At 42.2% G+C, this 24,951-nt stretch overlaps 3 pseudogenes; all 3 read left to right on the top strand.

The window, feature by feature from the left end:
- Positions 1 to 4,065: 4,065 nt before the first annotated feature.
- On the top strand, positions 4,066 to 6,375 carry LOC113995916 (annotated as a pseudogene).
- Positions 6,376 to 15,086: 8,711 nt separating this feature from the next.
- On the top strand, positions 15,087 to 16,136 carry LOC120323954 (annotated as a pseudogene).
- A 5,564-nt stretch (positions 16,137 to 21,700) lies between these two features.
- LOC120323948 lies at positions 21,701 to 23,989 on the top strand (annotated as a pseudogene).
- Positions 23,990 to 24,951: the final 962 nt, after the last annotated feature.

Raw genomic sequence — 24,951 nt, 5'->3', positions numbered from 1 at the left:
CACCCCACTATTTTCCTTTCATCATTCGTTTGTTCATTCGTTCATTATACACAAACTCACCCCACTATTTTCCTTTCATCATTCGTTTGTTCATTCGTTCATTATACACAAACTCACCCCACTATTTTCCTTTCATCATTCGTTTGTTCATTCGTTCATTATACACAAACTCACCCCACTATTTTCCTTTCATCATTCGTTTGTTCATTCGTTCATTATACACAAACTCACCCCACTATTTTCCTTTCATCATTCGTTTGTTCATTCGTTCATTATACACAAACTCACCCCACTATTTTCCTCCCACTCATCTATCTACTTAACTAATTATCCTAATCACCTACCCTCCCTCTTTCAACCTCATTACCCCAACCAACACCTCACCTACATACTCCTCCAATGATTAACCCCAAATCTTCCCTCCCCTCTCAGAAAAAAAGGAATTAAACCTTTATCACCAACTCCCAAAGCTGGTATTTTCATTAAACTATTTCCTGAACCTCCTCCCCCCTAAACTGCCCGAATTGCCCCCCGGGACAACCCTCGCACAAGCTCTAGCACAACAAACAACGTTAACAACAGACCCCAACCTGCAACTAAAAATTGTCCCACCCCCCAAGAATAAAACATAGCCGCACCCTCAAAATCTAACCGAACAAACGAAACACCTCCACTATCCACCGTACCCAACCCTAATCACCGTAACTCGGATAACCCTATAATAAATGCCCCTCCCCCCAACGCTAAAACTAACCCAACACCATACCCCACAACCCGCCAATCCCCCCAAGTCTCAGGAAACGGATCTGCTGCTAATGAAACTGAATATACAAAAACCACTAACATTCCGCCCAAATATACCAAGAACAATACTAACGACACGAAAGACACCCCTAAACTCATCAACCATCCACACCCCACAATAGACGCCAACACTAGTCCCACTACTGCATAATAAGGAGAAGGATTAGAAGCAACTGCTAACCCCCCCAAAACAAAACTAACACTTAAAAAAAGTATAAAATACGTCATAACAATTCCTGCTTGGCCTCTATCCAAGACCTTTGGCCTGAAAAACCACCGTTGTAATTTCAACTACAAGAACATACAACCTTAACAAACTCATCTGCTCCATACAACCAATCAAACTCCTCCTCACACCTCCAACTCCCCAATCAACATATTTTTGTTATCCATTAAATCACCTCCCACGACCAAAAATCCACTAACCAAGCCAATCTCAAACCTACATTTACCAGTTCCACAACTAAAACGTAAACCCCAATAACAACCACTAAACCCAAAATAACTTAGGTTCTTGTAGCTTACAATAAAGCATAACACTGAAGATGTTAAGACGGCTATTACACATACCCAAGGACAAAAAAGACTTAGTCCTAACCTTACAGTTAGTTCTTGCCAAATATATACATGCAAGTATCCGCATTCCAGTGAAAATGCCCTCAATACCTTAAAAAGACAGCAGGAGCAGGCATCAGGCACACCATCCAGATTGTAGCCCAAAACGCCTTGCCTAGCCACACCCCCACGGGTACTCAGCAGTAATTAATATTAAGCAATAAGTGTAAACTTGACTTAGTTAAAGCAACTTATCAGGGTTGGTAAATCTTGTGCCAGCCACCGCGGTCACACAAGAAACCCAAATTAACTTTATACGGCGTAAAGAGTGGTTTTTCATTATCACTTAAACTAAGGCTGAAATGCAACCAAGCTGTTATAAGCATAAGATGCATCTAATACTTCCATAAAATGACCTTAGCTCTATGACCAACAAAACTCCACGAAAGCCAGGACACAAACTGGGATTAGATACCCCACTATGCCTGGCCCTAAATCCTGATGCTTTTGCCACTTAAGCATCCGCCTGAGAACTACGAGCACAAACGCTTAAAACTCTAAGGACTTGGCGGTGCTCCAAACCCACCTAGAGGAGCCTGTTCTATAATCGATAACCCACGATACATCCAACCATCCCTAGCCAAATCAGCCTATATACCGCCGTCGTCAGCCCACCCCTAAACTGAGGGTACAGCAGTGAGCACAATAGCAACCCCCCCGCTAGTAAGACAGGTCGAGGTATAGCCTATGAGATGGTAGAAATGGGCTACATTTTCTAACATAGAAAACCTTACGACAAGAAGTGTGAAATCACTCCTAAAAGGCGGATTTAGCAGTAAAGCAGGATAATGATGCCTCCTTTAAACTGGCTCTGAAGCACGTACATACCGCCCGTCACCCTCCTCACAAGCTATGCCTAATTTTATTCATAATGACTTCTAAAGCTAGAGATGAGGCAAGTCGTAACAAGGTAAGTGTACCGGAAGGTGCACTTAGTCTATCAAGACGTAGCTATAATTAAAGCATTCAGCTTACACCTGAAAGATATCTGTTTGTACCAGATCGCCTTGAAGCCTAGCTCTAGCTCTTTTACCAAATTGTATTAACTAAATCATGCCGCCCACTAAATCAAAGCATTCTCTCATTCAACCTAGTATAGGCGATAGAAAGGTCAACTCAAGACGCGATAGAGATTATGTACCGTAAGGGAAAAATGAAATAGCAATGACAAGCCAAGCATTAAACAGCAAAGACTAATCCTTGTACCTTTTGCATCATGATTTAGCAAGAATTTCCCAAGCAAAACGTCAATTTAAGCTTGCCCCCCCGAAACCCAAGCGAGCTACTTACGAGCAGCTATTCACTGAGCAAACCCGTCTCTGTTGCAAAAGAGTGGGATGACTCGTTAGTAGGGGTGAAAAGCCAACCGAGCTGGGTGATAGCTGGTTGCCTATGAAACGAATCTTAGTTCTCTCTTAATTCACCCCCTAGGACCACACTCAGCCTTCATGAGACGAATTAAGGGTTATTTAAAGGAGGTACAGCTCCTTTAAAAAAGAATACACTCTCCCCCAGCGGATAAATTAAATTGTATCTTCATTGTGGGCCTTCAAGCAGCCATCATTAAAGAGTGCGTCAAAGCTCAACACCTAAAAATCCAAACCTTCTTATGACTCCCTCATCCCCAATAGGCCAACTTATAATAAATAAGAGAATTAATGCTAAAATAAGTAACTAGGGACTCCCTCTATGGCGCAAGCTTACATTATCTCATTATTAACAAACCACAGGATATCTTCTAACCCTAACAAGGCCCTATATCCAAGATTCTGTTAACCCACCTACGGAGCGCCTCTCAAAGATGATTAAAATCTGTAAAAGGAACTAGGCAAATCCAAGGCCCGACTGTTTACCAAAAACATAGCCTTTAGCTAAACCAAGTATTAAAGGTGAAACCTGCCCAGTGACAATACGTTCAACGGCCGCGGTATCCTAACCGTGCAAAGGTAGCGCAATCAATTGTCCCATAAATTGGGACCTGTATGAATGGCTTAACGAGGTCTTAGCTGTCTCCTACAGATAATCAGTGAAATTGATCTTCCCGTGCAAAAGCAGGAATAACTTCATAAGACAAGAAGACCCTGTGGAACTTTAAAATCTGCTACCACCCTCCATAAACAATAACCCTCCACAGGACTCACTCCCCTAGGATTTTATTGGTATGCATTTTTTGGTTGGGGCGACCTTGGAGATAAACTCAACCTCCAAAAACCAGACAACCCATCTTGACCAAGAACTACTCATCAACGTACTAATAGTAACCAGACCCAATACAATTGATTAATGAACCTAGCTACCCCAGGGATAACAGCGCAATCTCCTTCAAGAGCCCACATCGACAAGGAGGTTTACGACCTCGATGTTGGATCAGGACATCCTAGTGGTGCAACCGCTACCAAGGGTTCGTTTGTTCAACGATTAATAGTCCTACGTGATCTGAGTTCAGACCGGAGCAATCCAGGTCGGTTTCTATCTATGCTATAACTCCTTCTAGTACGAAAGGACCGAAGAAGTAAGGCCTATGCCACAAGCACGCCTTCGCACCCAGTAATGAACCCAACTGAATTACTCAGAGCTCTACCATATACCTCTTCCTAGAAAAGGACCGCTAGCGTGGCAGAGCTTGGTAAATGCAGAAGGCTTAAGCCCTTTACCCAGAGGTTCAAATCCTCTCCCTAGCTCCACATTAAACATATGGTAGTTCACTCTGCTCTGACTTACCTCATCATATCATTATCCTATGCTCTATCCATCCTCATCGCCGTAGCATTTCTTACCCTAGTTGAACGTAAAGTCTTAAGTTATATACAAGCTCGAAAAGGACCCAACATTGTAGGGCCATTTGGTCTCCTACAGCCCATAGCAGATGGGGTAAAACTATTTATCAAAGAACCAATCCGTCCATCGACTTCATCCCCCTATTTATTTATAGCTACTCCTATCCTAGCCCTTCTCCTAGCAATTACAATCTGAGTACCCCTCCCTCTACCCTTTCCCCTCTCTGACCTAAACCTGGGAATACTTTTCCTCCTAGCCCTATCCAGCCTAGCAGTTTACTCAATCCTATGATCAGGATGAGCTTCCAACTCAAAATATGCCCTAATTGGCGCCCTCCGAGCAGTCGCACAAACCATTTCCTACGAAGTCACCCTGGCTATTATTCTCCTATCTGTAATTATTCTAAGCGGTAACTACACCCTTAACACCCTTGCTACAACTCAAGAACCCCTTTACCTCATTTTCTCCTCCTGACCTTTAGCAATAATATGGTACATCTCCTCACTTGCTGAAACAAATCGTGCCCCATTTGACCTCACAGAGGGGGAATCTGAACTAGTTTCGGGATTTAATGTAGAATATGCCGCAGGCCCATTCGCCTTATTCTTTCTCGCTGAGTATGCCAATATTATACTAATAAATGCACTCACAACCATTTTATTCCTAAATCCTAACTCACTTAACCTCCCTCAAGAGCTCTTCCCTTTGACTCTAGCCACAAAAACCCTTCTCCTTTCCGCAGGCTTCTTATGAATCCGAGCCTCCTACCCTCGATTCCGCTATGATCAACTCATACATTTACTCTGAAAAAACTTCTTACCCCTAACACTAGCCTTATGCCTATGGCACACCAGCCTCCCCATCTCGTATGCAGGCTTACCCCCCTACCTAAGGCACCTCAAGGAAATGTGCCTGAACCTACAAGGGTCACTATGATAAAGTGAACATAGAGGTACACCAATCCTCTCATTTCCTAGACTTAGAAAAGTAGGAATCGAACCTACACTAAAGGAATCAAAATCCTCCATACTCCCTCTATATTATTCTCTAGTAAGGTCAGCTAATTAAGCTATCGGGCCCATACCCCGAAAATGATGGTTCAACCCCTTCCCCTACTAATGAATCCTCAAGCCAAATTAATCTCCACAATAAGCTTACTCCTGGGGACCTCTATTACAATTTCAAGCAACCATTGAATAACAGCATGAGTCGGTTTAGAAATTAATACTCTAGCTATTCTCCCCTTAATCTCTAAAAACCACCACCCACGAGCCATTGAAGCCTCTACTAAGTATTTTCTAACCCAAGCAACCGCATCCACACTGCTCTTATTTTCCAGCATGACCAACGCATGATTTTCTGGCCAATGGGATATCACCCAACTAACCCATCCCATATCATGCATATTATTAACAATTGCAATTTCTATCAAACTAGGCTTAGTCCCATTCCACTTCTGATTTCCAGAAGTCCTTCAAGGTTCTTCCATAACAACATGCCTCCTACTGGCCACAATCATAAAATTTCCACCAATTACCTTATTTTATCTTACCTCCCCATCACTTGACTCTACCCTCCTATCCCTAATAGCTATCGCTTCAGCAGCCCTAGGAGGTTGAATAGGACTTAATCAGACACAAACTCGTAAAGTCTTGGCTTTCTCATCCATCGCTCATCTTGGATGAATAACTATTATTCTCAACTATAACCCCAATCTGACCTTAATTACCTTCTATCTCTACACTATCACAACTTCCGCTATCTTCTTCATTCTTAACACAACCAACACCTTTAAATTATCCACCGTGATAACCACATGAACTAAGATCCCCTCATTATCTACAATTTTTATACTCACCCTCCTCTCCCTCGCAGGTCTCCCTCCTCTGACAGGATTCCTACCTAAATGATTAATTATTCAAGAACTGACTAAACAAGAATTGACTATAACAGCCACAACTATTGCCTTACTCTCCTTACTCGGACTTTTCTTCTACCTACGCCTAGCCTACTGTGCAACCATCACACTACCCCCAAACTCCACTAACTATATAAAACAATGGCAAACTAACAAACCAACCAACCCCCTAACCACAACCTTCACTACTCTATCAATTTTACTCCTACCACTATCCCCCATAATATTCACAATCCCCTAGGAACTTAGGTTATTCAAACCAAAGGCCTTCAAAGCCTTAGATAAGGGTTAATCCCCCTTAGTTCCTGCTAAGATCCACAGGATATTAACCTGTATCTCCTGAATGCAACTCAGATGCTTTAACTAAGCTAGAACCTCTTCCTAGACAGATGGGCCTTGATCCCATAAAACTTTAGTTAACAGCTAAATGCCCTAACCAACAGGCTTCTGCCTACCAGATTCCGGCGCATATCTAATGCACATCAATGAGCTTGCAACTCAACATGAACTTCACTACAGAATCGATAAGAAGAGGAATCAAACCTCTGTAAAAAGGACTACAGCCTAACGCTTCAACACTCAGCCATCTTACCTATGACTTTCATCAACCGTTGATTATTCTCCACCAATCACAAAGATATCGGCACACTCTACCTTATTTTTGGTGCATGAGCTGGTATAATCGGCACAGCCCTAAGCCTTCTTATTCGAGCAGAATTAGGACAACCGGGAACCCTTTTAGGTGACGACCAAATCTATAATGTAATCGTCACCGCACATGCCTTTGTTATAATTTTCTTCATAGTAATACCCATTATAATCGGAGGGTTTGGCAATTGACTAGTTCCATTAATAATTGGTGCCCCCGATATAGCATTCCCTCGAATAAATAATATAAGCTTCTGACTTCTTCCCCCATCCTTTCTCCTACTCCTAGCATCCTCTACAGTAGAAGCCGGGGCTGGAACAGGATGAACAGTATACCCACCCCTAGCTGGAAATCTAGCCCACGCAGGCGCATCAGTAGACCTCGCCATCTTCTCTCTTCACCTAGCAGGTGTCTCTTCTATTCTCGGAGCAATCAACTTTATCACTACGGCAATTAATATAAAACCACCTGCCCTTTCACAATACCAAACCCCCTTATTCGTTTGATCCGTCTTAATTACTGCAGTATTACTTCTCCTCTCTCTACCAGTCCTCGCCGCTGGCATTACAATACTCCTAACAGACCGTAACCTAAACACCACATTCTTCGACCCTGCAGGAGGCGGAGACCCAATTTTATACCAACACTTATTCTGGTTTTTCGGCCATCCAGAAGTCTACATTCTTATCTTACCAGGATTCGGAATTATCTCCCATGTCGTAGCCTACTACGCTGGAAAAAAAGAACCTTTTGGCTACATAGGCATAGTCTGAGCCATACTATCCATTGGCTTCCTAGGCTTCATTGTATGAGCTCATCACATATTCACAGTTGGAATAGACGTAGACACCCGAGCCTACTTTACATCCGCCACCATAATTATTGCAATTCCTACTGGCATTAAAGTCTTCAGCTGACTCGCTACTCTGCACGGCGGAACAATTAAATGAAACCCACCTATACTATGAGCCCTAGGCTTTATCTTCCTTTTCACCATTGGTGGACTAACAGGCATCGTTCTCGCCAACTCCTCTCTAGACATTGCTTTACATGACACATATTATGTAGTTGCACACTTCCACTATGTCCTATCCATAGGAGCAGTATTTGCCATTTTAGCTGGCTTTACACATTGATTCCCTCTCTTCACAGGCTATACCCTTCACACTACATGAGCCAAAGCCCACTTTGGAGTAATATTCTTTGGAGTTAACCTAACATTCTTTCCACAACATTTCCTAGGCCTTGCTGGCATACCACGACGATACTCAGATTACCCAGATGCTTACACCCTATGAAATACCTTATCCTCCATCGGCTCTCTCATCTCCATAGTTGCCGTGATTATACTAATATTTATTATCTGAGAAGCCCTTGCATCCAAACGTAAAGTAGTACAGCCAGAACTTACTTCCACAAACATTGAATGAATTCACGGCTGCCCTCCCCCCTACCATACCTTCGAAGAACCAGCTTTTGTTCAAGTACAAGAAAGGAAGGAGTCGAACCCTCACAAGCTGGTTTCAAGCCAACCGCATCAAACCACTCATGCTTCTTTCTTATGGGTTGTTAGTAAAACCATTACATAGTCTTGTCAAGACTAAATCACAGGTGAAAACCCAGTACATCCCATCTCCCAAACTATGGCCAATCACTCTCAACTTGGTTTTCAAGACGCCTCATCCCCTATTATAGAAGAACTTATTGAATTTCACGACCACGCCCTAATAGTCGCACTAGCCATTTGTAGCCTAGTCCTATACCTCCTAGCTCTTATACTCATAGAAAAACTATCCTCTAATACTGTCGATGCACAAGAAGTAGAACTTGTCTGAACAATTTTACCCGCCATCGTCCTAATCATGCTAGCCCTCCCATCCCTTCAAATCCTCTACATAATAGATGAAATCGACGAGCCTGACCTTACTCTTAAAGCTATCGGCCATCAATGATATTGATCCTACGAGTATACAGATTTTAAAGACCTATCTTTTGACTCTTACATATTACCAACTGTAGACTTACCCCTTGGCCATTTCCGTCTCCTAGAAGTTGACAACCGCATCGTTATTCCAATAGAATCCCCAATTCGAATCATTGTCACAGCTGACGATGTCCTCCACTCCTGAGCTGTTCCTAGCCTTGGTGTAAAAACCGATGCAATTCCAGGACGACTGAATCAAACTTCTTTTATCACAACCCGTCCTGGAATCTTCTATGGTCAATGCTCAGAAATCTGTGGAGCTAACCACAGCTTCATACCCATCGTAGTAGAATCAGCCCCTCTAGCAGACTTCGAAAACTGATCTTCACTTCTAACATCCTAATCGTTAAGAAGCTATGAACCAGCACTAGCCTTTTAAGCTAGAGAAAGAGGACTACTCACCCTCCTTAACGACATGCCCCAATTAAACCCAGCACCCTGACTCTTCATTATGCTTGCTTCATGATTCACCTTCTCCCTCATCCTTCAACCTAAACTCTTACAATTTACTCCAACTAACCCGCCCTCTAACAAAACACTACCCACTATAAAAACCCACCCCTGAAACTGACCATGAACCTAAGCTTCTTTGATCAATTCATAAGCCCAACACTCCTCGGAATCCCCCTTATCCTCATCTCACTGTTATTCCCTACTCTCCTACTTCCATCTCCTAGCAGTCGATGAGTCACAAACCGTCTTTCAACTCTTCAACTCTGATTCTTCCACCTAATCACAAAACAACTAATATCCCCATTAAACAAGAAAGGCCACAAATGGGCTCTAATTTTATCATCACTCATAACTATACTGCTAATAATTAACCTATTAGGCCTCCTACCCTATACATTCACACCTACTACTCAATTATCAATAAACCTAGCCCTCGCCTTTCCTTTATGATTCGCCACCCTACTAACGGGCCTACGAAACCAACCTTCAGCTTCTCTAGGTCACCTCCTACCAGAAGGTACCCCTACGCCCCTAATCCCTGCCCTCATTATAATTGAAACAACAAGCCTCCTCATTCGCCCCGTAGCCTTGGGAGTCCGCCTCACAGCTAACCTCACAGCAGGACATCTACTCATTCAACTCATTTCAACAGCTACTGCCGTCCTCCTCCCCATTATACCCACCGTATCCTTCCTAACTATAGTTATTCTTCTCCTCTTAACAATTCTAGAAGTAGCCGTAGCAATAATCCAAGCCTATGTCTTTGTTCTCCTATTAAGCCTTTACTTACAAGAAAACATTTAACCCCTAATGACACACCAAGCCCACTCCTTCCACATAGTAGACCCAAGCCCTTGACCCATTTCCGGAGCAGCAGCTGCTCTCCTTACTACCTCCGGATTGGCCATATGATTTCATCACAATTCCATATTACTCTTACTTCTAGGCCTACTTTCCATAATTCTAGTAATAATCCAATGATGACGTGATATCGTACGAGAAAGCACATTCCAAGGCCACCACACCCTTACAGTCCAAAAGGGCTTACGCTACGGAATAATTTTATTCATTACATCTGAAGCCTTCTTCTTCCTAGGATTTTTCTGAGCATTCTTCCACTCCAGCCTAGTCCCTACCCCAGAACTTGGAGGGCAATGACCCCCTATGGGAATCAAACCCCTCAATCCAATAGAAGTTCCCCTACTTAATACTGCCATTCTCCTGGCCTCAGGAGTTACCGTCACATGAGCCCACCACAGCATTACAGAGGGTAATCGAAACCAAGCTACTCAGGCCCTACTTATAACGGTCTTACTGGGATTTTACTTTACTGCACTTCAAGCAATAGAATATTATGAAGCCCCATTCTCAATTGCCGATGGAGTTTATGGATCTACCTTCTTCGTGGCTACAGGATTCCACGGCCTCCATGTAATCATCGGATCATCCTTCCTCCTAATCTGCCTCCTCCGTCTCATCAAATACCACTTTACACCCAACCACCACTTTGGCTTTGAAGCAGCGGCTTGATACTGACATTTTGTTGATATTATCTGACTATTCCTCTACATAACAATCTACTGATGAGGATCTTGCCCTTCTAGTATATTTATTACAATTGACTTCCAATCTCTAAAATCTGGATAAAAGCCAGAGAAAGGCAATTAACATAATCCTCTTTATATTTATAATCTCTCTATCACTATGTATTATTCTAACCTCATTGAACCTTTGACTGGCTCAAATAAACCCAGATTCAGAAAAACTATCCCCATACGAATGTGGCTTTGACCCGCTAGGCTCCGCCCGCCTCCCCTTTTCAATCCGATTCTTCCTTGTTGCAATCCTATTTCTCTTGTTCGACCTGGAAATTGCCCTCCTACTACCTCTACCATGGGCCACTCAACTCCTCTCTCCCCTTACCACTCTGACCTCGACCTTCGCTATCATCTTACTCCTCACGCTTGGATTAATCTATGAATGAATTCAAGGGGGCTTAGAATGAGCAGAGTAACTACAGAAAGTTAGTCTAATAAAGACAGTTGATTTCGGCTCAACAGACCACAGTCCTACTCCGTGACTTTCTTAATGACCTTCCTACACTTAAGCTTCTACTCTGCCTTCACCCTAAGTAGTCTAGGGTTAGCTTTTCATCGAATACACTTAATTTCCGCCTTACTATGCTTAGAAAGCATACTATTATCTATATACATTGCACTATCCATGTGGCCTATCCAAACCCAAACAACCTCCCCTTCCTTAATGCCTGTTCTCATACTAGCATTCTCAGCCTGTGAAGCAGGCGCCGGCCTAGCAATCCTAGTAGCCTCCACCCGAACTCATGGCTCAGATCATTTACACAATCTAAACCTCCTGCAATGCTAAAAGTCATTCTCCCCACAATTATATTACTCCCCATAACCCTCTTATCACCCTCAAAATTTTTATGATTTAATGTTACTTTTCATAGCTTCCTAATCGCAGCAGCCAGCTTACAATGACTTCCTTTAACCTACTACCCTACCAAGAACTTATCCCCATGACTCGGCACCGACCAAATCTCATCCCCCCTACTAGTCCTATCCTGCTGACTTCTTCCTCTTATAATTTTAGCTAGCCAAAACCACCTCCAACAAGAACCTCCTACACGAAAGTATATCTTTATCACAACCATAATCCTTACTCAGCCATTTATCATCCTAGCCTTTTCAGCTCTAGAATTGATATTATTCTATATCGCGTTTGAAGCCACCCTAATCCCCACCCTAATTCTAATTACACGATGAGGCAGCCAACCAGAACGTTTAAGTGCTGGAATTTACCTCTTATTTTATACACTAATTAGTTCTCTTCCCCTACTAGTTGCCATCTTATATCTTCACACTCAAACAGGAACCATACATATTACCCTAATAAAACTTTCACACCCCTCTCTTACAGATTCTTGAACAGGCCTCATATCAAGCCTAGCCCTACTACTCGCTTTCATAGTAAAAGCTCCTCTTTATGGACTTCACCTATGACTCCCAAAAGCCCATGTAGAAGCACCAATCGCAGGATCTATACTTCTAGCTGCACTCCTCCTCAAACTTGGAGGTTATGGTATTATACGTGTTTCAATAATCACAAATTCCCTTCTAGACTACCTTCACTACCCCTTCTTAACCTTAGCCCTATGAGGAGCATTAATAACAAGTTCTATCTGCCTGCGCCAAATCGATCTTAAATCACTAATTGCCTACTCCTCAGTAAGCCACATAGGCTTAGTCATTGCTGCAACAATAATCCAAACCCACTGATCCTTTTCAGGAGCCATAATCCTGATAATTTCACATGGACTTACCTCTTCCATACTATTTTGCCTAGCTAATACAAATTATGAACGCATACATAGCCGCACTCTCCTCCTAACACGAGGCCTACAACCCCTCTTACCTCTCACAGGAATCTGATGGCTTCTAGCCAACCTAACTAATATGGCCCTTCCTCCAACCACCAATCTAATAGCTGAATTAACTATCATAATTGCTCTCTTCAACTGATCTACCTTTACCATTATCCTGACCGGAGCCGCAACCTTATTGACTGCAGCCTATACCCTCTACATACTCCTTATAACCCAACGAGGACCAACTCCAACTTACATTACTACCACCCAAAACTCGAATACACGAGAACATCTTCTTATAACACTTCACATCCTACCCTCCCTCCTCCTTATTTTAAAACCAGAGCTAATCTCAGGAATCCCCACATGCAAGCATAGTTTTAAACCAAACATTAGACTGTGATCCTAAAAATAGAAGTTAAACTCTTCTTGCCTGCCGAGGGGAGGTTTAACCAACAAGAACTGCTAACTCTTGCATCTGAGCTTAAGACCTCAGCCCCCTTACTTTTAAAGGATAATAGCAATCCACTGGTCTTAGGAGCCATTTATCTTGGTGCAAATCCAAGTAAAAGTAATGGACCTCCCATTAATTCTTAATACATCCATATTCCTAACCTTAACCATTCTTTTTACCCCTATTCTACTCCCCCTTCTATCTAAAAACTACCAGAACTCCCCATCTACTATTATACATACTGTTAAAACTTCCTTTATAATCAGTTTAATTCCTATAATCCTTTCCATCTATTCTAACATGGAAAACACTACTTTCTATTGAGAATGAAAATTCATTACAAACTTTAAAATTCCCCTTAACCTTAAAATAGATCAATACTCCTTAATATTTTTCCCCATTGCACTATTCGTAACATGAGCTATTCTACAATTTGCAACATGATACATAGCTTCAGAACCTTACACCACAAAATTCTCTCTTTACCTCCTAATCTTTCTTATCGCTATACTCATCCTAATCATCGCTAACAACCTATTTCTTCTATTTATCGGCTGAGAAGGAGTTGGAATTATATCCTTCCTCCTAATTGGATGATGACATGGCCGAGCAGAAGCCAATACCGCTGCACTTCAAGCCGTACTTTATAACCGTATTGGAGACATTGGATTAATTCTCTCCATAGCATGACTAGCATCTTCTACTAATACCTGAGAGATTCAGCAATCATTCTCCTTAAATCAAACACCCCTTCTCCCTCTCATAGGGCTTATTCTAGCAGCTACAGGAAAATCTGCCCAATTTGGCCTCCACCCGTGGCTCCCAGCCGCTATAGAAGGACCAACTCCTGTATCTGCCCTACTTCATTCCAGCACAATAGTAGTCGCCGGAATCTTCCTTCTTATTCGCACTCACCACATATTATGTAGCAATCAAATCGCCTTAACTATGTGCCTTTGTATGGGTGCCTTATCCACATTATTTGCCGCTACATGCGCTCTTACCCAAAACGACATCAAAAAAATTATTGCTTTCTCTACATCCAGCCAATTAGGTCTAATAATAGTTACTATTGGCCTAAACCTACCTCAACTGGCCTTCTTACACATCTCCACCCATGCCTTCTTCAAAGCCATACTCTTCCTCTGCTCCGGGTCTATCATCCATAGTCTTAATGGTGAACAGGATATTCGAAAAATAGGAGGACTTCAGAAATTACTTCCCACAACTACCTCATGCCTTACAATCGGAAATCTAGCTCTCATAGGAACACCATTCCTAGCAGGGTTCTACTCAAAAGACCTTATTATTGAAAACCTCAACACTTCATACCTAAACACTTGGGCACTCCTTCTAACCCTCGTAGCTACATCCTTTACCGCAACATATAGCCTACGTATAACCCTACTAGTACAAACTGATTACACCCGGGTCCTTCCCATTACCCCCATCAATGAAAACAATCCAGCAGTTACAAACCCAATCACCCGTCTTGCTCTTGGAAGTATCACAGCTGGATTATTAATCACCTCTTACATCTCCCCTGTAAAAACCCCTCCCATGACCATACCACTGACCTCAAAAACCGCAGCCATTATTGTCACAATATTAGGTATTATCCTAGCCCTAGAACTATCAAAACTCACACATACCTTCACCACCCCTAAGCAAAATATGACTATAAACTTCTCAAACACCCTAGGGTATTTTAACCCAATCATACATCGCCTTAGCTCCTCTAAGCTACTAAGCAACGGCCAAAACATTGCATCCCACTTAATTGACTTATCCTGATATAAGAAAATAGGCCCAGAGGGACTGGCAACCCTTCAACTCAAAACATCCAAAATCCTAACTATTTTCCACTCTGGACTAATCAAAACCTATTTAGGATCCTTCGCCCTATCTATCTTAATTATAATTCTATTTACACAGAACTAAGAATTAATGGCCCCTAATTTACGAAAACATCATCCTCTTCTAAAAATAATCAATAACTCCCTAATTGACCTCCCAACACCATCAAACATTTCCGCCTGATGAAACTTTGGATCTCTTCTAGGTATTTGCCTAATAATCCAAATCATCACCGGCCTCTTATTAGCAATACACTACACCGCAGACATCACCCTAGCATTTACATCCGTTGCCCATACATGCCGAAACGTTCAATTCGGCTGACTCATCCGTAACCTTCACGCAAACGGTGCTTCCTTCTTCTTCATATGCATTTACCTCCACATTGGACGAGGATTCTACTATGGTTCCTACTTATATAAAGAAACCTGAAACACAGGAATTATTCTTCTGCTTACTTTAATAGCAACTGCCTTTGTAGGGTATGTCCTTCCATGAGGCCAAATATCATTCTGAGGTGCCACAGTAATTACTAACCTATTCTCAGCTATCCCTTACATTGGCCAAACACTTGTAGAATGGGCTTGAGGTGGATTTTCAGTTGACAATCCTACACTCACCCGATTCTTTGCTCTTCACTTCCTCCTCCCATTCTTAATTGCAGGCCTCACCTTCATTCATCTAACTTTTTTACACGAAACAGGCTCAAACAACCCCCTAGGCATCCATTCAGATTGTGATAAAATCCCATTCCACCCCTACTTCTCAGTAAAAGATATTCTAGGCCTTTTATTCCTTCTCATCCCACTAATAACACTTGCTATATTCTCCCCTAACCTTTTAGGAGACCCAGAAAATTTTACTCCTGCAAATCCATTAGTTACACCTCCTCATATTAAACCCGAATGATATTTCCTATTTGCATATGCTATTCTACGATCAATCCCCAACAAACTAGGAGGAGTCCTAGCCCTCGCTGCCTCCGTCCTAATTCTATTTTTAACCCCATTTCTCCACATGTCAAAACAACGAACAATAACCTTCCGACCTCTTTCTCAACTCCTATTTTGAATCTTAGTGACAAACCTCCTAATCCTCACATGAATTGGTAGTCAACCGGTTGAACATCCATTTATCATCATTGGACAACTTGCCTCAGCTACTTACTTCACAATTATTCTTATTCTATTCCCCATTACCAGTCTCCTAGAAAATAAGATACTTAACCTCTAACTACTCTAATAGTTTATAAAAAACATTGGTCTTGTAAACCAAAGATTGAAGGTCACCCCCTTCTTAGAGTTTTCTAAAAATATTCAAGCACCCCAACTTTCTAATCAATACGACCATCAAGGGGAGGGGCCCCCCCCTCCCCCCCATACCCTATGGTATGTACTACTTTGCATTACATTCTCCACCACATTAGACATAACATCCATGTAGGAAAATCGGGTACACCATTATTGCAAAACCAACCAAATTTTCATGCTTTCTCCCATACAACCCAAACCAAGACATAAACATACCTAGGCACATTTCTACTTAACCCCATACCATGTCATGTTCTAGGAATAATTCCGCTAAACGAACTAAAACCTAAACTCGTTAATTTTCGCATAAATTCCTTTACAATACGAGGAACGTCACAGGACCTAGAATCCACCGTTCAGGACCCCTCACCACTTAACCTTGCTCTACGCGCTGACCAAGAAGTGCTGGGTTATTTATTAATCGTACCCCTCACGAGAAACCAGCAACCCGGCGTTAGTAATGTTTATCATGTCCAGCTTCAGGTGTATTCTTTCTTCTGCCCCTAAAAACCCGCTCTCATAACTTGCTCTTTGTCGCCTCTGGTTCCTCGGTCAGGGCCATAACTTGCTTAATTTTCCTAAACTTGCGCTCCGTTACTAATGGTTGGGGATGCTTGGCCAACTCGGACCTCGTGATCGCGGCATTTTCTCTTTTCTAAACTTTTGGTTTTTTTTTTTGGGGTAGATCTCAATAAGCCCTTCAGAGTGCTCCGCCAGTGGGCTACCATATATGGTGGACGTGTGCGCCTTATGGTCGGCGAGCGGTTTTCTCACTTTCGCGTGTAAATTAATGATATGGTATGCAGGATGCTACTCGGTCTCATGCTGTTGCACTGATTCACCGTCAGGCGCTATTGGCTTGGCTCTTCAATTACGTCTCTCATCAAGTTGCAGTTTAATTAATGCACGCAAGACATGATTTTTCTCATTTTTTCTTGTCAATTTTGCAAAAAAATCACAAAAATTTTGTCATTTTTGCAATGATCTAGGGACCTTTCCGCTTTTCATCATTAATTTTTGTTTTAAAAATTTTTTACAAAAATTTTAAATTTTACAAACATTCCATTCCCCTAATTTACCAATTAACTAAGTTTGCATCATCAATTCGTTAAAATTTTTTATCCAACTAAACTCACCCCACTATTTTCCTTTCATCATTCGTTTGTTCATTCGTTCATTATACACAAACTCACCCCACTATTTTCCTTTCATCATTCGTTTGTTCATTCGTTCATTATACACAAACTCACCCCACTATTTTCCTTTCATCATTCGTTTGTTCATTCGTTCATTATACACAAACTCACCCCACTATTTTCCTTTCATCATTCGTTTGTTCATTCGTTCATTATACACAAACTCACCCCACTATTTTCCTTTCATCATTCGTTTGTTCATTCGTTCATTATACACAAACTCACCCCACTATTTTCCTTTCATCATTCGTTTGTTCATTCGTTCATTATACACAAACTCACCCCACTATTTTCCTTTCATCATTCGTTTGTTCATTCGTTCATTATACACAAACTCACCCCACTATTTTCCTTTCATCATTCGTTTGTTCATTCGTTCATTATACACAAACTCACCCCACTATTTTCCTTTCATCATTCGTTTGTTCATTCGTTCATTATACACAAACTCACCCCACTATTTTCCTTTCATCATTCGTTTGTTCATTCGTTCATTATACACAAACACAAACTCACCCCACTATTTTCCTCCCACTCATCTATCTACTTAACTAATTATCCTAATCACCTACCCTCCCTCTTTCAACCTCATTACCCCAACCAACACCTCACCTACATACTCCTCCAATGATTAACCCCAAATCTTCCCTCCCCTCTCAGAAAAAAAGGAATTAAACCTTTATCACCAACTCCCAAAGCTGGTATTTTCATTAAACTATTTCCTGAACCTCCTCCCCCCTAAACTGCCCGAATTGCCCCCCGGGACAACCCTCGCACAAGCTCTAGCACAACAAACAACGTTAACAACAGACCCCAACCTGCAACTAAAAATTGTCCCACCCCCCAAGAATAAAACATAGCCGCACCCTCAAAATCTAACCGAACAAACGAAACACCTCCACTATCCACCGTACCCAACCCTAATCACCGTAACTCGGATAACCCTATAATAAATGCCCCTCCCCCCAACGCTAAAACTAACCCAACACCATACCCCACAACCCGCCAATCCCCCCAAGTCTCAGGAAACGGATCTGCTGCTAATGAAACTGAATATACAAAAACCACTAACATTCCGCCCAAATATACCAAGAACAATACTAACGACACGAAAGACACCCCTAAACTCATCAACCATCCACACCCCACAATAGACGCCAACACTAGTCCCACTACTGCATAATAAGGAGAAGGATTAGAAGCAACTGCTAACCCCCCCAAAACAAAACTAACACTTAAAAAAAGTATAAAATACGTCATAACAATTCCTGCTTGGCCTCTATCCAAGACCTTTGGCCTGAAAAACCACCGTTGTAATTTCAACTACAAGAACATACAACCTTAACAAACTCATCTGCTCCATACAACCAATCAAACTCCTCCTCACACCTCCAACTCCCCAATCAACATATTTTTGTTATCCATTAAATCACCTCCCACGACCAAAAATCCACTAACCAAGCCAATCTCAAACCTACATTTACCAGTTCCACAACTAAAACGTAAACCCCAATAACAACCACTAAACCCAAAATAACTTAGGTTCTTGTAGCTTACAATAAAGCATAACACTGAAGATGTTAAGACGGCTATTACACATACCCAAGGACAAAAAAGACTTAGTCCTAACCTTACAGTTAGTTCTTGCCAAATATATACATGCAAGTATCCGCATTCCAGTGAAAATGCCCTCAATACCTTAAAAAGACAGCAGGAGCAGGCATCAGGCACACCATCCAGATTGTAGCCCAAAACGCCTTGCCTAGCCACACCCCCACGGGTACTCAGCAGTAATTAATATTAAGCAATAAGTGTAAACTTGACTTAGTTAAAGCAACTTATCAGGGTTGGTAAATCTTGTGCCAGCCACCGCGGTCACACAAGAAACCCAAATTAACTTTATACGGCGTAAAGAGTGGTTTTTCATTATCACTTAAACTAAGGCTGAAATGCAACCAAGCTGTTATAAGCATAAGATGCATCTAATACTTCCATAAAATGACCTTAGCTCTATGACCAACAAAACTCCACGAAAGCCAGGACACAAACTGGGATTAGATACCCCACTATGCCTGGCCCTAAATCCTGATGCTTTTGCCACTTAAGCATCCGCCTGAGAACTACGAGCACAAACGCTTAAAACTCTAAGGACTTGGCGGTGCTCCAAACCCACCTAGAGGAGCCTGTTCTATAATCGATAACCCACGATACATCCAACCATCCCTAGCCAAATCAGCCTATATACCGCCGTCGTCAGCCCACCCCTAAACTGAGGGTACAGCAGTGAGCACAATAGCAACCCCCCCGCTAGTAAGACAGGTCGAGGTATAGCCTATGAGATGGTAGAAATGGGCTACATTTTCTAACATAGAAAACCTTACGACAAGAAGTGTGAAATCACTCCTAAAAGGCGGATTTAGCAGTAAAGCAGGATAATGATGCCTCCTTTAAACTGGCTCTGAAGCACGTACATACCGCCCGTCACCCTCCTCACAAGCTATGCCTAATTTTATTCATAATGACTTCTAAAGCTAGAGATGAGGCAAGTCGTAACAAGGTAAGTGTACCGGAAGGTGCACTTAGTCTATCAAGACGTAGCTATAATTAAAGCATTCAGCTTACACCTGAAAGATATCTGTTTGTACCAGATCGCCTTGAAGCCTAGCTCTAGCTCTTTTACCAAATTGTATTAACTAAATCATGCCGCCCACTAAATCAAAGCATTCTCTCATTCAACCTAGTATAGGCGATAGAAAGGTCAACTCAAGACGCGATAGAGATTATGTACCGTAAGGGAAAAATGAAATAGCAATGACAAGCCAAGCATTAAACAGCAAAGACTAATCCTTGTACCTTTTGCATCATGATTTAGCAAGAATTTCCCAAGCAAAACGTCAATTTAAGCTTGCCCCCCCGAAACCCAAGCGAGCTACTTACGAGCAGCTATTCACTGAGCAAACCCGTCTCTGTTGCAAAAGAGTGGGATGACTCGTTAGTAGGGGTGAAAAGCCAACCGAGCTGGGTGATAGCTGGTTGCCTATGAAACGAATCTTAGTTCTCTCTTAATTCACCCCCTAGGACCACACTCAGCCTTCATGAGACGAATTAAGGGTTATTTAAAGGAGGTACAGCTCCTTTAAAAAAGAATACACTCTCCCCCAGCGGATAAATTAAATTGTATCTTCATTGTGGGCCTTCAAGCAGCCATCATTAAAGAGTGCGTCAAAGCTCAACACCTAAAAATCCAAACCTTCTTATGACTCCCTCATCCCCAATAGGCCAACTTATAATAAATAAGAGAATTAATGCTAAAATAAGTAACTAGGGACTCCCTCTATGGCGCAAGCTTACATTATCTCATTATTAACAAACCACAGGATATCTTCTAACCCTAACAAGGCCCTATATCCAAGATTCTGTTAACCCACCTACGGAGCGCCTCTCAAAGATGATTAAAATCTGTAAAAGGAACTAGGCAAATCCAAGGCCCGACTGTTTACCAAAAACATAGCCTTTAGCTAAACCAAGTATTAAAGGTGAAACCTGCCCAGTGACAATACGTTCAACGGCCGCGGTATCCTAACCGTGCAAAGGTAGCGCAATCAATTGTCCCATAAATTGGGACCTGTATGAATGGCTTAACGAGGTCTTAGCTGTCTCCTACAGATAATCAGTGAAATTGATCTTCCCGTGCAAAAGCAGGAATAACTTCATAAGACAAGAAGACCCTGTGGAACTTTAAAATCTGCTACCACCCTCCATAAACAATAACCCTCCACAGGACTCACTCCCCTAGGATTTTATTGGTATGCATTTTTTGGTTGGGGCGACCTTGGAGATAAACTCAACCTCCAAAAACCAGACAACCCATCTTGACCAAGAACTACTCATCAACGTACTAATAGTAACCAGACCCAATACAATTGATTAATGAACCTAGCTACCCCAGGGATAACAGCGCAATCTCCTTCAAGAGCCCACATCGACAAGGAGGTTTACGACCTCGATGTTGGATCAGGACATCCTAGTGGTGCAACCGCTACCAAGGGTTCGTTTGTTCAACGATTAATAGTCCTACGTGATCTGAGTTCAGACCGGAGCAATCCAGGTCGGTTTCTATCTATGCTATAACTCCTTCTAGTACGAAAGGACCGAAGAAGTAAGGCCTATGCCACAAGCACGCCTTCGCACCCAGTAATGAACCCAACTGAATTACTCAGAGCTCTACCATATACCTCTTCCTAGAAAAGGACCGCTAGCGTGGCAGAGCTTGGTAAATGCAGAAGGCTTAAGCCCTTTACCCAGAGGTTCAAATCCTCTCCCTAGCTCCACATTAAACATATGGTAGTTCACTCTGCTCTGACTTACCTCATCATATCATTATCCTATGCTCTATCCATCCTCATCGCCGTAGCATTTCTTACCCTAGTTGAACGTAAAGTCTTAAGTTATATACAAGCTCGAAAAGGACCCAACATTGTAGGGCCATTTGGTCTCCTACAGCCCATAGCAGATGGGGTAAAACTATTTATCAAAGAACCAATCCGTCCATCGACTTCATCCCCCTATTTATTTATAGCTACTCCTATCCTAGCCCTTCTCCTAGCAATTACAATCTGAGTACCCCTCCCTCTACCCTTTCCCCTCTCTGACCTAAACCTGGGAATACTTTTCCTCCTAGCCCTATCCAGCCTAGCAGTTTACTCAATCCTATGATCAGGATGAGCTTCCAACTCAAAATATGCCCTAATTGGCGCCCTCCGAGCAGTCGCACAAACCATTTCCTACGAAGTCACCCTGGCTATTATTCTCCTATCTGTAATTATTCTAAGCGGTAACTACACCCTTAACACCCTTGCTACAACTCAAGAACCCCTTTACCTCATTTTCTCCTCCTGACCTTTAGCAATAATATGGTACATCTCCTCACTTGCTGAAACAAATCGTGCCCCATTTGACCTCACAGAGGGGGAATCTGAACTAGTTTCGGGATTTAATGTAGAATATGCCGCAGGCCCATTCGCCTTATTCTTTCTCGCTGAGTATGCCAATATTATACTAATAAATGCACTCACAACCATTTTATTCCTAAATCCTAACTCACTTAACCTCCCTCAAGAGCTCTTCCCTTTGACTCTAGCCACAAAAACCCTTCTCCTTTCCGCAGGCTTCTTATGAATCCGAGCCTCCTACCCTCGATTCCGCTATGATCAACTCATACATTTACTCTGAAAAAACTTCTTACCCCTAACACTAGCCTTATGCCTATGGCACACCAGCCTCCCCATCTCGTATGCAGGCTTACCCCCCTACCTAAGGCACCTCAAGGAAATGTGCCTGAACCTACAAGGGTCACTATGATAAAGTGAACATAGAGGTACACCAATCCTCTCATTTCCTAGACTTAGAAAAGTAGGAATCGAACCTACACTAAAGGAATCAAAATCCTCCATACTCCCTCTATATTATTCTCTAGTAAGGTCAGCTAATTAAGCTATCGGGCCCATACCCCGAAAATGATGGTTCAACCCCTTCCCCTACTAATGAATCCTCAAGCCAAATTAATCTCCACAATAAGCTTACTCCTGGGGACCTCTATTACAATTTCAAGCAACCATTGAATAACAGCATGAGTCGGTTTAGAAATTAATACTCTAGCTATTCTCCCCTTAATCTCTAAAAACCACCACCCACGAGCCATTGAAGCCTCTACTAAGTATTTTCTAACCCAAGCAACCGCATCCACACTGCTCTTATTTTCCAGCATGACCAACGCATGATTTTCTGGCCAATGGGATATCACCCAACTAACCCATCCCATATCATGCATATTATTAACAATTGCAATTTCTATCAAACTAGGCTTAGTCCCATTCCACTTCTGATTTCCAGAAGTCCTTCAAGGTTCTTCCATAACAACATGCCTCCTACTGGCCACAATCATAAAATTTCCACCAATTACCTTATTTTATCTTACCTCCCCATCACTTGACTCTACCCTCCTATCCCTAATAGCTATCGCTTCAGCAGCCCTAGGAGGTTGAATAGGACTTAATCAGACACAAACTCGTAAAGTCTTGGCTTTCTCATCCATCGCTCATCTTGGATGAATAACTATTATTCTCAACTATAACCCCAATCTGACCTTAATTACCTTCTATCTCTACACTATCACAACTTCCGCTATCTTCTTCATTCTTAACACAACCAACACCTTTAAATTATCCACCGTGATAACCACATGAACTAAGATCCCCTCATTATCTACAATTTTTATACTCACCCTCCTCTCCCTCGCAGGTCTCCCTCCTCTGACAGGATTCCTACCTAAATGATTAATTATTCAAGAACTGACTAAACAAGAATTGACTATAACAGCCACAACTATTGCCTTACTCTCCTTACTCGGACTTTTCTTCTACCTACGCCTAGCCTACTGTGCAACCATCACACTACCCCCAAACTCCACTAACTATATAAAACAATGGCAAACTAACAAACCAACCAACCCCCTAACCACAACCTTCACTACTCTATCAATTTTACTCCTACCACTATCCCCCATAATATTCACAATCCCCTAGGAACTTAGGTTATTCAAACCAAAGGCCTTCAAAGCCTTAGATAAGGGTTAATCCCCCTTAGTTCCTGCTAAGATCCACAGGATATTAACCTGTATCTCCTGAATGCAACTCAGATGCTTTAACTAAGCTAGAACCTCTTCCTAGACAGATGGGCCTTGATCCCATAAAACTTTAGTTAACAGCTAAATGCCCTAACCAACAGGCTTCTGCCTACCAGATTCCGGCGCATATCTAATGCACATCAATGAGCTTGCAACTCAACATGAACTTCACTACAGAATCGATAAGAAGAGGAATCAAACCTCTGTAAAAAGGACTACAGCCTAACGCTTCAACACTCAGCCATCTTACCTATGACTTTCATCAACCGTTGATTATTCTCCACCAATCACAAAGATATCGGCACACTCTACCTTATTTTTGGTGCATGAGCTGGTATAATCGGCACAGCCCTAAGCCTTCTTATTCGAGCAGAATTAGGACAACCGGGAACCCTTTTAGGTGACGACCAAATCTATAATGTAATCGTCACCGCACATGCCTTTGTTATAATTTTCTTCATAGTAATACCCATTATAATCGGAGGGTTTGGCAATTGACTAGTTCCATTAATAATTGGTGCCCCCGATATAGCATTCCCTCGAATAAATAATATAAGCTTCTGACTTCTTCCCCCATCCTTTCTCCTACTCCTAGCATCCTCTACAGTAGAAGCCGGGGCTGGAACAGGATGAACAGTATACCCACCCCTAGCTGGAAATCTAGCCCACGCAGGCGCATCAGTAGACCTCGCCATCTTCTCTCTTCACCTAGCAGGTGTCTCTTCTATTCTCGGAGCAATCAACTTTATCACTACGGCAATTAATATAAAACCACCTGCCCTTTCACAATACCAAACCCCCTTATTCGTTTGATCCGTCTTAATTACTGCAGTATTACTTCTCCTCTCTCTACCAGTCCT

This window comes from Pipra filicauda, unplaced genomic scaffold (genome assembly GCF_003945595.2).
Source record: "Pipra filicauda isolate LSUMZ 115617 unplaced genomic scaffold, ASM394559v2 scaffold385_size793830_pilon, whole genome shotgun sequence".
NCBI classification, from domain to species: Eukaryota; Metazoa; Chordata; class Aves; order Passeriformes; family Pipridae; genus Pipra; species Pipra filicauda.
Note: the sequence above shows the minus strand (reverse complement) of the source record. Positions and strands in the feature narration are given on the sequence as shown.